This window comes from Pocillopora damicornis, chromosome 9 (assembly GCF_964200805.1).
Source record: "Pocillopora damicornis chromosome 9, jaPocDami1.2, whole genome shotgun sequence".
In the NCBI taxonomy this organism is placed as follows: Eukaryota; Metazoa; Cnidaria; class Anthozoa; order Scleractinia; family Pocilloporidae; genus Pocillopora; species Pocillopora damicornis.
The window spans coordinates 3,699,995-3,716,595 of NC_142678.1; the positions used below are offsets into that span (position 1 = coordinate 3,699,995).

At 39.9% G+C, this 16,601-nt stretch overlaps 1 pseudogene; it reads left to right on the plus strand.

The window, feature by feature from the left end:
• The first annotated feature begins 13,830 nt into the window (after positions 1–13,830).
• On the plus strand, positions 13,831–14,837 carry LOC149039661 (uncharacterized; annotated as a pseudogene).
• Positions 14,838–16,601: the final 1,764 nt, after the last annotated feature.

Genomic DNA, 16,601 nt, shown 5'->3' on the forward strand with positions numbered 1-16,601 from the left:
GTGACAGCTGTTGCACCAAACCGCTGACCAGTATACATGTCACATTACGGGCTCGCTGATATCAATCAGCGTATTTTTACTTGCTAGACGTAAGAAATATCGACAGTCGAAGTATGGTCCTTTAAGCGGTCTATTGATCGAGTTGAAGAAAATCATTTCCAGCCCAAAGTGGGCTAGTGCTTGGCTGGAAGCTCAATAGGATGGAATCGATTGGTAGGTAATCATTAGGACTTTTTGGAAAAGAAATTGACTACAATTGATGATGAACTAGCATGCTATTGTTGATGTTATCGTTCGTGTAAAAGTCTGGTAGTGATGCACCATTTTAGAGCAGTTTGAATGATTTCGCTGTGTCACATGTTAATCCAAAAGAAAAGTAATATTATCAGTAGTGTTACTGAAATTTTGCACATTAATGTTATCCAGTATCAATTGATTTTTTGATGAAGCATTTGAGTTCATTTTAAGGAATGAACATCTTGATTTATTCAATTTTGAGCCTGGGATATTGCATTTCTAGCCCTCTATGGCTTCACTCCACCTCAGTAATCAGTTCATGTACCATATGACTATAAGTGGAAACTGTTGAGCTTTCTTTTTTTATTCATTCATTTATCTATTCATTTTCCCCTCACGGCGGAGAGAAGAGATGAAGACAAAAAATGAAATATAAACTTGAGATAAACTGTAAAATATATGTTTTCCCAATATTTCGGTTCGGGAACCGATGAACCCGTCATAAGGGGTTAAAGGAAAAAAATGAATGGTTCATTACACCATCAACTGACCATCATGTGTTGAATGTTGTAGCTCAATGGTTCAATTTGACTCTCGCGTGGAAAAAAGGCAACATGTCGAGACCTGTGATGGTGAAATGGGATAATATATGATTGGTCAGGAGATGTCTTGCTCTGTAAGTTACTTTATCATATAGCTAGCAGCGCGCGCAAGCAAGATGAAGTGAATCCTGTGTTCTGATTGGCTACCTGAGCGGGCATGATGGGCTCACCCTCGCCCGCTCGGGATTCCCCGTATTGATCCCACGCAAGAAAACTTACAAAGTTCGTAACTTTTGGACAATGTCAGCATATACATAGAAAAAAATGAATGACCCTCTCGGGTTTATTGTGTTGCAAACACAGTTGGCTTTCACTATCAGCTCTCGAAATAAACAAGCCGTTCTTGATTCTTATCAAAGGGAAATCTTTTGCTATACAATGAATCCTTTAATGATTAAGCCAAGAGAATACAAACTCTCTTGACCAAGCTTGTTCGGTCAAGATGACTGAATATTAGCCTTGTTCTTTTTCTACTTTTTTTTTCATAGACCGAGACTTCGTCTCACTCCATGGAAACGCAAAAAAAAAAAAAGAACTCGGCCAATGTCCAGCCATTCTGACCTCACGCTTGGTAAATAACGGATATGAATATATTTTATGCAGACCCATACAAATCTGGCAAGGGAAGACAGTACAAAAAATGCACTTCTGAGCCCGGAATTTGTCTAACGTATATGTCGGTGGACTTCCTTTTCCTTGTAATTCGGTTCATGAAGTGTTAACTTCAGCACTGATCACACAAGTTTATCGTCAAAATCTGTTACACTTAAGAGTCTGAGCTAATGACATAAAGAGAGCTATTGATCAACGTTCTCATTGCTTTTGCGTCCGTCAATTTGATGCCAAAAGTACATCAGTATAAGGTTTTGTAGCCAATGCTTCTCAACCTACGTCTTTAGCAAATAAAAAGACGCTGATTAATATCAGCGAGCCCGCAATATGCCATTCTTTGGTGCAACAGCTGTCACTTTAACATCTCAATGTTAGCGCAGTTAAACGATTGCATAGGAGGCTTATTACATTTAGGACCGAACGTTATTACATTTAGGGCTTTATTACATTTAGGACTTTATTACATTTAAGACTTCAACAGACCTACCCTTTTTTTGTTGCTTAATTTGGTTTACAAATTATTTCCTTTAAATTGAAAAATTTTAAAAAAAGTCAACGGAGGTAAAAAGAGATATAGCGTAGTGCGTGCACGAAGGCCATTTCTTGAGGATGCATATTATGACCTTGAAAGCAGCGAGTCGAGGAACGTTTTTTTTCGTCTAAACTAACGTGGTTTTTCCAAAAATTATACATCATATTGTTTCATACGCTCGAGACTTTGTACCAATGAAGTTCTTTTTCAAGTGTTACTTTAGGAATCTTGCTTCAGTTACCGCAAAATGTACCACGTACGATGAAATGTGCGCGTGATTAGTGTCAGTACAAGGATAAAGGGGGTAAGTTTGGCCCATTATATCTCTGAAAAAAGCACGGTGACCTATCTTTTTTTATTGTATTTTTCGAAACAGACATTGGTGAGGAACATTTCAGGAAATTTAAAAAGAAATTGTTCAATAAATTTTTTTTGACGAATCGTCTTAATTAAGCTTTCTGTCTAACATGTGGCACCATCATTTTCCTAACACGCCCCTCTTCATTTAGGTGAATTGCACTAATTTAAATAAATTCAGAGTCTCCTTTGCTGAGGGATTCGTACCTCAGAGGTTCACTCCATTAGGAAGCTACCCAATGTTTGATAATGAGAAAAACCATGCATGCACTAGGTTCAAAATGATCCTGCTCAACACGGAAATCGAGCATTTTTGGAATCAAACTAAGCCATTCAACAGTTGTCAAAAATCCACTTTTTGACCTCTTTGATCACAGGCAGCCCAAGCTCCACCTGTGAGATGATCATAACAGTAATGGCGAAATTATAGGAGTTTGTATATATATATATATATATAAGGAGAAGTCAAATTCTCACAAAAAATACCTCACCTTACCTCCACAGTACATCGCTTGATATCTGAGCACTTACTTCGTTGAAGGGAATCCATTTAGGGAGTTCTCTATATCGAGGTTTTCTACGTACATAAGAAGAGCCCCGCCGGGAACCACACCGTAACTTGGCACCCGTGGTTCCAACACAACTTTTCATGCCAAGTGACAGTGTGGTCCCCGGCTAGGCTCAGTTTAAAAAGGAGGCATGGTTACAAGGCTGGTTTTCAACGGTCGTGTGTCAAGGTGAATGCGAACGCGTAGAGTCCCTGTGGCTCAGTGATAGAGCATCGGAGCGAGGAATCCGAAGGTGTTAGTTTCGTTTCCTCATGGGGACTCAGAAGTTTTTCTTCGTCTCACGCTCTTAACAAGTAACTTAACTCAGCCTCTGGCTCTTTTAGTCTCCTTTTTAGTGTTGGCTAACTCATCTAATTTCAGCCATATCATTATTTTTGTTGTGAAGTTGTCCCCTTTTCTCAGGTATTATGTCAGTTTGAATATTTCAAATGAAGGGTACCTTTCTTGTTTATCTTGCTTCAACATACTTTGAAAATGAATCTGAGTTGCAACAAGACTTTCAAAGCACCACACTGATTCATTCAAGAAGCATTCAGCAGCCCGGCTCTAAGTTAATTTATTCTGCTTATTCGAGAATGCATCCTTCACATTACTTGACAAGCCTGGATGTTCAGTGGACCGCGGAACCTGCGGAACCCTATGTTCTTTTGTAAAATGATAGTAATGAAATAAAACATAAAACTAAAAAGACCTAAGAACTGTTTGTAAGTTCGTTTTCGGGTATAAAGAGGATCACTTTAAAAGAAAAATATGTTTAAGTTGTCCTTAACGTCCAACTTAAACTGTGGCGACATTCGCCGTACAAGGGTACGTAATGTCATAAGGAGCAATTAGCAGTCACCTACTCCGAGTATTTATAATTGAACCATAATGGTTCCAGTTGCCAGTAATCGTTTCACTATGCTATGCGCAAAGAGTTCTGGGGTCGCCACGGGGCAAACATAGCAAGTCGCTACAAACAATTTTATGGCGAAAAGTCATTTGGGAGTCCAAAAAGACGATTTTTGAGAGAATTCAACGCCTTTTTGCAGCCGTTATATCAGAAAAGGATTAAAGCGATGTTTATACTTGGGAAGTATAAGTTTTTGTCTAAATAACCATGAAATATGCGTTAAAATCTACCGGTAAAGTTCTCTCTTGCGTAAGGTTTATTGTGAAATCGACATCTTGTAACGGTCTTGGAATATCTCGAAATTACGTAATAATCGCGAGTATGTAACCCATTCAAGCTTTTTCAGTTGTATATAAGTGTGTGCAGTCTACTTCTGGCTTATTTCTGAGCTCGTTAACACAAACATTATTGGAAGCATGCCTCGTGGCGATCACTGTGCTGTGTGGGGTTGTAACAGCGATCGAAGGTACCCAGAAATGCAAAATATTCTTCCTCATGTTGGAATACTGAGATTTTACATCCCCAAGAGTAAGAAAGATGTCTTGTCATGGGCTAGATCTATCAATCGTGATTACGTCAGGATAGCAGTGATTACGAAGGTCTGTTAATCAAGCGCGCCGAAAAGTTCAATCGCCCACTGAAGTCACAAAATCGCCTGTCGAAGCAAAAACAAAATTAACACAATCGCCCTTTGAGGCAAGAAGTTAAGGCAATTGCCCGTTGAGGCAAGCAATTCAAGACACTGAATCGCCCGTTGAGGCAAGTGTTTCAACACAATCGCGCGCTAACACAAGCAAGTCAACCAAGCGCCCTTAGAGGCAAAACCTATGCTACGGGCAAATGAATCAATTTTTACGTTGACAAAGACTGATATACCCATTAGAGCCCGTTAAGGACAAATCAACGCAAACGAAAACAAGTTAACATCGCAGAGGCTATTTGCCTTTACTATCAGTGTTTCATCTTTGATTTACATGACAAATCGTTCGCGATGTTACTTAAAAAAACCTGCCACGTAATTTTAGTTGACTTTTCCAATACTTTTTGTAAATATATGGTTGTGCAAATTAAGCTTGTTGTTGCTGCTGTTGTATTTCGTTCGTCCCCTCGCAGCACTTAACTTGCTATTAGCAACCCCTAGTATTTCACCTATTGTACACCGTGAACGTGTTTGTATATTCATAGAGGCTCACTTATGCGTGAGCCGTGGGTGTTCTGTGGTTGGACGTCAAGGTAGATAAAAAACGATCCACATTTCTCTTTTCACGTTATCTTCTTTATATCCAAAAATGAAAATTTCGAACAGTGTTTAGGTATTTTTTAGCAGATTTCGCTGGTTCCGGAGGTTCCGCGGTCTTCTGATTCCCATTTTAGTAACACCCGACAAGCTTGCGGTTTTACAAAGGTTCCAATCTAGACCGAAACGTCCGTTCTGAAAAAAAAACCATAATTTCAATTCCTTAACTTATGTAGTTTGCCTTATTTAAGAAAAGTTTTGCTTAGTTGCGAGAAATATGTTAGTTAGTATTTTAGCAGATGAAACAAACTATTTGCAGAATCCCTAATAACGACTTGTTCATTTAATAATTGTCCATTTCAAAATTCCAAGGAAACATCTCCCTTTCTAAAGAAGGCCAAGTTCAAGAACCTGTCTCCGGAAAGTCTATCTTATATGCACAAGAACAAACATCATTCTCAAAACGAAGGCATGGCTCTTTACTTCGCTTTAAGACTTAATACTCAAAGCAATCAAGAAATGGTCATTTTTAACTCGTGAATTGCGCGCATGCGCAAGAGCGAGTTGTAGATATGATGTGGAGAATGGCATTCGTTCGCTCGCTCGCTCGATTGGTCGATTGCTGTAGACTTTTTTCGAATTTTAGGCTTTTGAGTAGATTTGATAGTTTTTGGCGAGTAATAAACAAACGAAATGGCGACCTTTGTTGCTAAGAATAGTGGTGGGGTGAAAAAGAAGCCAATTATAATCTTGAAAGAGTTTTTTTTTTCGTTTTAGTTTCAACAAGCGGCGCCAGCGAATGGCAGGCTTGCAAGGTTCCCACTGAAATAACAGAACAACCTTCATTTTTCATAAAATCGTAATTTACAATCCTTGAACTTGAAAACAATCCGAAGATTCATTGAAAATATCACTTACTGCGAAGAGCTCGGAGTTTAGAGATGTTCAAAAGCTTTTTCTGTTATGGCGTGAGATTGAGGACAAAATCAATCATTACGTTTCTTATCGTGTGTTTTTCCTGTGTGAGGCAACAAAAGACAGGTTATCACGAAAATCAAATAACACCTAAACAAACAATGTTATCTACCGATTTTCAGTGAATTTTTGAAAACAATTTTCTTATAAGTTTCAAGACAATTTGAAGATTCAAAATACATATTACGTACTAAAATGCGAAAGTTATACACTACAAATTGATAAATAGGCCTGAAATGAAATTCGATCTTGTTCTTGATTATACGTTGCCTAGCACGTGACTAAAATCTACCCAGGCGGAGATCCAAAATGACGGTAGTCTTGGCTTAGTTATATCACTCAAAACTCGTTCCCGTTTGTCTCATTCGATGAAGAGGGAATCGTTAATGTTTTCATTAAGATAGTACTGCCTTGGTTTTCTAACATTTACAATGATAGACAGTAAATTTCACTTTTCACCCACATTTACTTCCAACCTTTTCTTTTGAACCAGAAACAAAAATGATATACGTTTAAAACACATGACATCATCCACCCATGTCAAATGTAATAGCATGATCATTTCAATTGTAATGCCTTCTTATCCCAACGTTACTTTGTTTCTTTGATGCGAACACTGAACTACTGCTCGTACTCTAGATATGACAATCAACCACAAAATTCCCTAAACCAGATAACATTAAACATAATCCAAAAAATCATGTGTCAATTCACGAATTTGCTCACAGAGCACTTTGATTTTTTCATGGCGTGAATATGCAGCCATACTTCATATTGGGCCGCGATCACGGAATGATCATTAAGTAAAAACCTATGGAGAGACTTTTAAGAGAACCGTTTATCTCAGAAAGGAGAACATTTCAGAGACAGCGGAAAATATGTTCCTCGTCGGGTCTTCTGCTCTTGTATTGTTACATTAATAATATATTAAGAATGACTCTTCTTACACAAGTTTGCTCTAGCTATCTATTTTTAGCAACTGTCCCAGGCCCGAAAAGCACGCTTTCTTGTTAAGCCTGTATAATGGATTGGCCGATAACTCGAGGGAAATTTTCTGGAGTTCCGTTTTTCGATTATTTAATCACACCTTGATTGGATAAACGATAAAAACCCTTTAACCACGGAATTTAAAACCATCTGCACGGTTTTATGACTTCATTTTTGAAAATAATTTTTCTCTTTATACGGTGCAACTTTTTAGCATTATAATATTCCCAAATTTCAAATCATGATATACATATTCTGCAATTTCATCTATCTTTATCAGCTGTTCGTGAATTATAAAACTGTATTATTTTTGGAAAAATCTGGTCTGGGAATCACGTGATACAATTTCCCTGAGGGAGGGGAAGGAAAAAGAATAGCAAACGTTTAGACGTTAGAGGTCAACAGTGATCCTTTTGTTCCGTTCACCTGCTGTGGTAAACAATCACGAGAGGTTGGAAAGGTAAGATAGCATTACAATCCTGTAGAAATTGATTCGAGAAAACCCACAGCTTTAAGTAAATCATTTTCATACTCATTTTCATATAATACTTCATATTTCTCTATCGTTCCGTGATTATCAGAAAGTTCGTCGAAATAACAGTTACCTCGGCAGCAGATAGTTAGAAAATTTCTCCCTGTTAATTACTACATTAAATGCCTCAAGCATGAAGACCATCTTTTATTCTCAGATGTCACGGCCAAAGGTATGTTCAGTGAACCATTAGGTCTTTATCCTTTTGCTTTCGAGTTTGTTAGAGATCCGCAAAAGCTGTCTTGCGTCATTAATAGCCAAGCTCTGAGACGGGTAACTATAGCTTGTCAATGGTAGACCTTGCATCTATTGCTATTAACTTACGAAATTCTCCTTTTCGAAGCAATTTCTAGAAGAAGTAAATTTCCAAGCTTTGGTAGGTCTTCACTCACTGTTATTTTTGCGGTTTGCTCAACCAAGAAAGGTGCAAGCACAATTGGTCTGGAAGGCGTAGGGAGCCACATATGGCGTGGCTTATGCTGTTATTCAAGATTTCTTAGGTTACCCAAGGTTACTTAAGTTTTTCGGTTTTGGATTTGGTGTCAATTGTGGATTGCGGATTTCCCGTTTTTAACAGTTGGTTTTCGGTTTTCGTAAAAAATACTCATGTGTTTTCGGATGTACTTTTCGATGCGATCTTCAGTTTTTTCTTAATTGGCTTTCTGAGAGCAGACATCAGTACAAGGTACAAAACTTTTACCGAAAACCTGTTATTTCCAATTCGTGGGTTTGTGGCGCTGAAGTCCGCAATGAGTTATTTCACCATTCTGATCTAGGTAGATCTTTAGGGGTTCAAATGAAAACTGTGTATTACGAAGAATAATCAATAAGTAATTTAGAACAAACGCTCTGAACATTCAAGTAATTTATCATGAGATGCATCGAAAGATTAACGTGTATTTAAATAACGCAGTCGTCATATTTAAAGCTAGAAGGGGTTTTAACTTATGAGCTGAGTGTTTACATTTCCTTGAGGACTGCAAGAAAATATACGAGGTAAGAACAAAATGAGAATGAGGCAAACCAAACACTGTACATCACCTTATAATAGAAAACATCATATGCTCAACAGTTTCAGATATTTTTTGATTGATTTTGGTTTATTGCCATGTCACATCAGCTCAAATGCTTTTTAGAAAAACTCAAAAGCGAAACATGTGTAAGGCACTGATCGATTCGGTTTCTGATAAGGATCTTCTGTTTATTCTGTTAATCATTTCTTTGAAGGGTAAAGAAACCAATGCGTCAACCTTGATCCGTTGCAGAGACGAGAGAGATCTTTTAAATAAATATATGTTATTTGCCGGCTGGGAGGTCCGTATGGTGAAAAACTGTGACCGAGGTCTTGAAAATACTGCCCGAGGCCGTAGGCCGAGGGCAGCATTTTCAAGACAGAGGTTTAGGGTTTTCCACCATACGGACCGACCCTTAGCCGGTAAATAACATATTTATTGTTTTTAAACTTGACGAAATTCTTTCCGAAAGAACCCGAATGATTTAGGGCTGTTAATACGGCAAGATCTTCCATAAACTGAACAATTTTTGAGTGAGTAAATGGTAGTTAAAATAGAGGTGATGCAAATTAAAGAGAGATGCCTCAGCGAAACATTTTCATTTCCGTAACGATAAAGGTGATTTAAAAGGCTTCCAAACAAACTTTGAAACATTATTTTTACAAGTATCTGTCACAATCTGACACCTGTCAATTAGAGAGCGCGCAAGAAAAAAAAAAGCGTAGGAACATTTGAAAAACATCAGAACTAGTTTGGCAAGGGCTGTCACGACAAGGTTTTCTTCAAAATCAGTCAATGATCTAACGGAAAGTATTATTCACTCTCATCGACCATTCATTCATGTACGAAGATTTACCTCTGTTCATTAAGTAAACGGCGAGGAAAGTAATTGTGAGTAAATTCAATTTTTTTATTTTGAAGTTGTGAGAGTTTGCTCGTTTGTTTGCTGCAATGGCGTGTGTGACTCTGGTCTTTCCTTCACAAAAACTAAATTCGAACGGCACACTCCAACGAGACACAAGGGAATATAATGCGGCCTTTTCTCAAAAAATTCCTTCAATTTCTGTTGTGCAATTTACGGTATAAATGTCTAAATTGAACGGAATTGGAAAGACTCACCGGGAGCGTATATTTGTTGTAGAACTTAAATTAAAACTTCGCTCGCTCTTTCGCTACGAACAAATTGCTCGAGAAAATTCAGATATTAAATGAATGGAAGTTCCATCGTTCAGTTTAACTGTAACCAAATACTTCACGTTTCAACTTTCTGGGTACTATTGGTGAACGAATTAAATGCAGACGGTTTTTTAGGCCGCTTGTCAACCAACGTAATGACACTATTGTTTATTCAAATTCATTCTGAAACCAATATTTTTCTGTCAACCAAAGTGATTTGATAGAGAGAAAAGAGAGGATTCATAAGTTATTTATCGGCTTGAGGTAGTGACCGACGTGTTTGCTTAAAAATACTGCCCAGCCGGAAAACGAGGTATATTTATGAAAAATAGCAACGAAAGTTGGGATGTACTCGGCGACTCACGAAAGCGTTACCGTGGCCCGTGGGCAGAGATAGGAAAATACTGACCGGGTAAAGAACCAATCAGATTGCAGGATTCGTTACCGTGCCCTCTAAAAAAACAATAAATGTAGTTATGCATCGGCAATAATATTCACGAATTTGTTTGTTTGATTTAAAGTGCGGAGTTAGAGTCCTTACATAAAACATGCTTTTCCCTTTTTTTTTTTTTTATTATTTTCATAGAATCATCTGCGGATTGATATCCGCATTAAAAATAATTGTATCTTCCCATTTTTTACCAATTTTTCCGAGCAGGAAGAGACATGAAGATAAGTGAGAAACAAAGACCACCGGTTGTATCTTTTTCAGGAAATCAATTCCACAAGTGTTCCACGGAAAACCCATTGAGAAGTGAGAAAAAATGAAGAAGCCATCTTGTCTGCCGATCATTCTCGTCCTTCTTGCGTTTTATCCTGCGCCTTGTAAGTTCACCTTTGTATAAAAATTCACAGATCATAATAAAGACAATGGTTATTTTCGGAAAAAAAACAGCAAAAATCGGCAGTGGCAGTTAGATCAGACTATGGCGCGAAGAATGTCTAAAGAAAAAAGGAAAGAAAAAGATAAGAAACATGAAACATTTTACAGGTTTGTAAAAGAGCATTTATATTTCATTCGGATGTCTCAAAACCTGGCGTTAATACAGCGTGATGCATATGTAATCCTCACAAAGCGTCTAAAAAGTAACGAAACATCAGATCGCAAGTCAGTAGGTGTATAAAGTCTGTTAATTTAAGTTTCAGTTTAAGCATTTTATGGTTTTGACAGCCTGGTTTAGATACTCAGTCAAAAACGGCTTTTTCTAATGTAAATTTTCTTCTTTTATAGAGGATTCATTTGTAAATGTCCTCCGCGTTTTGTTGTTTAATATTTTGCAGATAGTGGTGAGCTAGCTTTCACTTTTGAAATATTCAAAGGCGGCAACCCAGTAGACCCTGGCACGACAATTGCTTTGGGGACAACCCTTCTCGGAAGATTGACGGTTTCAGAATCTGGTTTTCCAGCCGATGAGTTTACCGTTGTTTTCGTATCTGTCAAGGTAGTCAAAGAAACCCCCGATAACCCGGCGGCACCGATCTCTTCGAACACGAATGGGTAAGTTCATAATTTTGTCTACAGCCGTTGAAAGTACTTTGTTTATCATCAGCACTCTCATACATACTGATGTGAGTTTTAGCTCGTTGTCATCGATAGTTTGAGTAACTGCTTTATTTTCTCGGTTATAATATCAGGATTAATCTCCCTTTGTTCATGAGTATTCATAATCTTAAATGTACAAGATATTCTACTAAACTCTCATGATGCTTTTGCTGTTTTAAACCATAACTGATAAGTGTGTAAACTGGTCCTTTTCTCATGCAAAGCTGTTTATTAGAATATGTGTGTACGTGACGTGTAGACGACTCAAAATGAGAACTGGATAACCATATAAGGAGGGCGTTAGAACGTGGTCACTGTGAATAGAAGATAAAAGTAATTAAGAAACTGATCACAGATTCAGTACACAGTGTCCGCAATTGCGAATTTGGTAAGCAGGGAGGTTGAGTCGCAAATAGTTCCCTATTCACACCGAAGCGCTTCAGGAAAGGAAAGGTATTTTGAAATGATACTTAAGTTGATTACAAATTTATTTATAAATGATTCACTTAAGGGAGGTTTCTATTTACATTCAGCTGTGCGGAAAATGACAAAATATCCTTGGTGGATGACCCTTCCTCCTGTAATGGTGATAATGAAGACTACTTTCCATTTCAAGCTTTTCGTCCCTCTGGTCAAACGGTGAATGAGAAAGTTGTATTTACTGTCACAGCTTAAGTTTGTTATGACGGTTATCCTGGGTGCGGGTGCACTTGCGGTTCTCGAAAAAGACGTAGTACTTTGGAAGAGACCTCAAAAACCTTATACTACATCAGAGCTAGTCCTTTCACATTTGTAGACGCTGGTGAAGGGGAAGAGTAAGGTTTGTATCTACTCCTCTGTTCAGTGGATTCTTCTTCACTCCCTCGTCGACTGATACTTGCAATACTAGAGCAGAGCGCGGCCGCGCACGGTCTGGGTACCACAATTCAAAAGTTCAAGACGTTCCTAGCTTCCTCTTTCGTTCGTGGCGTGCTACGGTCGACCACATCTTTCGTTTTATGAATTATTTATACGGCGTTTTCTTTCTTTTGGATTCATTGTGCAGGATTCTACATCAGAAAATGTAAGTTGCATTTAAGTCTTAATGTTTATCGTATTTTCGATAGAGGATGCTCGTTTTTTCCAGCGAATTGAGCGGGATGTTTTCGCTGGTTCTCCATCGAACCGACGACATTAATTTAAGCTAAAGGCATGTGTCACTGACCGCCTCTATTGTCCTCTAGGACAATGTGAGTAAGTCGACTCCGATCCATACGGCGGAAGTCGCGTCACCGGAGTTGGACAAGCGGATAGAAGAGTCTATTGCAAAGGCTGTTCCGATTCATCCAGAGTCAAGGAAATATCTTCGGTTCTACCACGAGGGAAGAACATACGAATTTTGTTGCCTTCCTTTCGGCCTTTCACTGGCTCCCCGCGTCTTCACCAGAATCCTCCGTCCTATCATAGTGAGACTGCGCTCAGAGGGAATACGAACAGTAGTTTACTTGGAAGTCCTTCTGCTGATTCACCATCAGAAGGACCGATTGACCGAGATCTTCAATTATGTGAGGAGGCTTTTGTCCGGCCTCGGATTTATAGCAAAACTCGAGAAATGCTCACCGGAACCCACCCATCGCCTAGTCTTTCTGGGTGCAGTGTTGGACACGACCTGCATGTCGATTTCCCTGCCAGACGAGCAGATCGATCGGATACAAGAAGCATGCCAGACGATGCTAGAGTCTGAGTCAACATCTCTGGGAGAGCTGTCAAGCCCGCCGGGCCGCAAGAGCCATGCGGCACAGACAGGTCTGTGGGTAGCAACTTTACATTACAGAACCTGAGGTGGTGGGTGTCGTCGAGTCCACACTCTCGCACCCGTCAGGACATCACCCTACCCCCCTTCGACCTTACCATCAGGACCGATGCATCTTTGCTGGGCTGGGGAGCGACCTGCAATGGCAGGACAACCGGGGGACGCTGGAGTGTGGGAAAGGCAGAACAACACATCAATGGCTTAGAGCTCAAGGCAGCCACCCTCACCTTGAAGTCAATCCTGAGAGAGGGCATGAAGTTACCACCCCAGACACTGGATCCCTCTCCTCCACAGCATATTCTTCTGGAGATGGACAATACTACGGCGGTTGCATATGTGAACAGGAGGGGGGCACTCAATCCCCTTCTCTGTCCCTACTGGCCTTGGAACTGTGGTCTTTCCTGTTGACAAGGGGTCTGTGGGTAACAGCCCGTCATCTACCAGGGGTGTTGAATGTGGAGGCAGACACAGCTTTACGGGAGTTCTCACACGAACAGAGTGAATGCTGCGGAAAGAAGTCTTCCAGGACATAATTCGTCACTTCTATGTTCCCGAGGTAGACCTCTTTGCGTCACGTCTAAACCATCAGCTGCCTCTTCATATGTCCCGGAAACCAGACCCGGGTGCTAAAGCAGTGGATGCCTTTCAACTAGACTAAAATCAGTGGACGAGTTTCATTCACCCACCAGTGGTGCTTCTGCCTCGAATCCTCCAGAAAGTGCGTGATGACGAGGCAACGGCTCTTCTAGTTGCCCCGAATTGGCCGGGTCAGCCATGGTACGCTCAGATTTAGCTGATGCTGACGGACAGACCATACCCCCTACCCAAGGAGAAGTCTCTACTGTCACTGCCTTTCGGCCAAGAGGCAGTTCACCCTCTGTGGCGAACTCTCCACCTGACTGTATGGCCGATATCGGGTCAGCCTACCAAACCGCAGGTTTCCCTGAGGAAGTGACTAACGTTCTTCTTGCATCATGGTCCCAGTCAACCAAGAAACGTTACCAAGCTCCATGGCGGGCGTGGTCCCATTAATGTTCTTTCAAGGGGTTTTGCCCCTTTTCAGCACAAGTCACAGATGTGCTGACCTTCTTGACAGAGTTAGTGACAAGTCGGTCTCTAGAATATAGGACTCTGGCAGTCTATAAGTCTGCTATCTCACAAGGACATCTGCCGGTGTGCCAGTAGTATCTCGTTTTATGAAGGATATTTTTCGCATGAAACCGCCAACACCTCGTTTGAGTTCAACTTGGAATGTTAAAGGCTTGCTTGAGTTTCTGGCAACCCTAGATCCCTCTAGTGATCTTACGCTTAAAATGCTATCCCTCAAGTTAGAAGCTTTACTAGCTTTGACGTCTTCGGCTCGTGCACATGAGTTGGTTAAACTAGATTTGGCCTTTGCCTCAATCAAGAGTTACTCTTGGGAATTCAATTTGGCTAAACACACGGAAGTTTCAAGGCCTGGTCACCCTACCAGGAAGATTTATTTGCTTGCTTACCCAGACAATCCTAAGATTTGTGTGGTTAGAGCTTTACAGGAGTATCGATCCAGGACGGAGAAAAGAAGGCAATCTTCTCGCCTCCTGATCTCATTCGTTAGACCTTTTAAGCCCATCTCAAGTCAGACTATGTCAAGATGGCTGAGGAAAGCTATGCAGCTAGCAGGCATTGGTCCTTATTTGAGACATTCAAGCGGTTTTACCTGCGATCACCCGACAGAGGGGAGTTTGCAAGGGCTGTTCTTGCTGCTTTGCCTGAGTAACTACCCTCAGGGAACATGTTAAGTCTTTACCATGAGCCAGCTAATTTCCTGTAGGTGCCCCATTTTTATCTTTCCGTTTGGGGCCTTAGTTTCTTATCAGAGTTTATCATTATTAGTCTAGTGTCGGAACACATTCAGTATCGTTTCTATTTCATAGCTTTGACTGTGATCCCCTGCTTTAGGGTTTCACTAGATTGTAGTCCTTTGTAGGTTCTTACAGTGGAAATTTGTAGTTTTCAAGTTTAAAAATGTTATTAAACCTTGTTTATGTTCTGGATTATGGTATTTCATGCCATTAACCCTTATAGTCTGCTCTAGTATTGCAAGTATCAGTCGACGAGGGAGTGAAGAAGAAATTATATTTCCCCGAAGGGAAGGTACTTACCTGACGGGGAGATGTAGTTCTTCGAACTCCCTTGGAGACTGATATGCGCAATACGGTTCCCCAACCAAAGTCAATTTCTATTCCTCCCCTCCCTGTTACTGACATTCGTGACCTTTGCGCTACTCTCTCAGAGGAAGCTAGGAACGCCTTGAACTTTTAAATTGTGGTACCCAGATCGCGCACGGCCGTGCTCTGCTCTTGTATTGCGCGTAGTCTCCGAAGAACTACATCTTCCCGTCAGGTAAGTACCTTCCCTTCGAGGAAATATAATTTCTTTATCATGATTTGGGCTATGATGGCAAACAAAACATGAGCCTTTCATTTAATCACCTAATTGATTTGGCTTCAATATTTAAAGAAAATACAAATCAAGCTCCCTTTTTGAACCAAGACAATCGTATTTTTTAACAAAAAGAATTGAACTTATTTTTTTCCTCGGGGTTTTATTTTATATCGTCAGTTGACACCATTTTTGATGAGGATAAAGGCTCTTCTGTACCTGTTCATGTTGTCACTGTTGGAGTGGTCGGTGGAGTCGTGGCTGTCACCATTGTTTGTGTCGCTGTCATCATTGTGCTGCGCAAGCGTCACCATAATGTAACACTGACCGAATCACGTGGCACTCACGAGTTCGCTACTCCAGGCGTGTGAGTTTCTGCTACAGGAATGCCTCCTAATATGGCATTATTTAATCACGTAGATAATGAAGAACTAGTTTTCCTTGATAGCTTTTTAGTTTTGTAATCTCGTAGATGAAAATATATTAACAATGCTAGGACGTTTTTTGGAAGAATCCTATACTTCTCCAAAAACACCGAAAGGATTACAGGGATGCTGATGTAAAATTCCAAACTTTTGACCCAGCCTGTTGACGCAGGAGAAAAAACAAGATATCAGTGGAGCCCATAACTTCTCATCTTTTGATACAAGTCATTGGCATCGTTTTGCTTGAAGGAAAGACCATGAAGGAGTTAAAAAAAGTAAATCTCAATTCTTACAAAACTGTTTCACGCAACAATTCTGAAGAAAACCCCAAAAATAGAAGGCAAGGGTTGAGAGACAGTTTTGTGTTTTTTTCTCGTGCGATTTTCCAGTAGGACTCGAAACCATATTTCAGAAAGCACAGGAAAAAACAACTTGTACTGCAGTTTTGACTTTTTTTGCAGTCATAAAAATATTCGGTCATCAGTCTGTTTAACTGGTCGATACTCTTATGTTTTTGCGATCGCATTAAGTTTCTGAATCTTGGATCCACTGAATATTGATTCTAGGTTCTAGGTTACGTCATTTGCAAATGGAAACACTTCAATTTTCCACTGAGCGTGTCATGAATTGCTTAGCATCATATTGTATTTCTTAGATTTCAGAGCAAGCAATAATTTTTTAAGTGAATAATAGTGG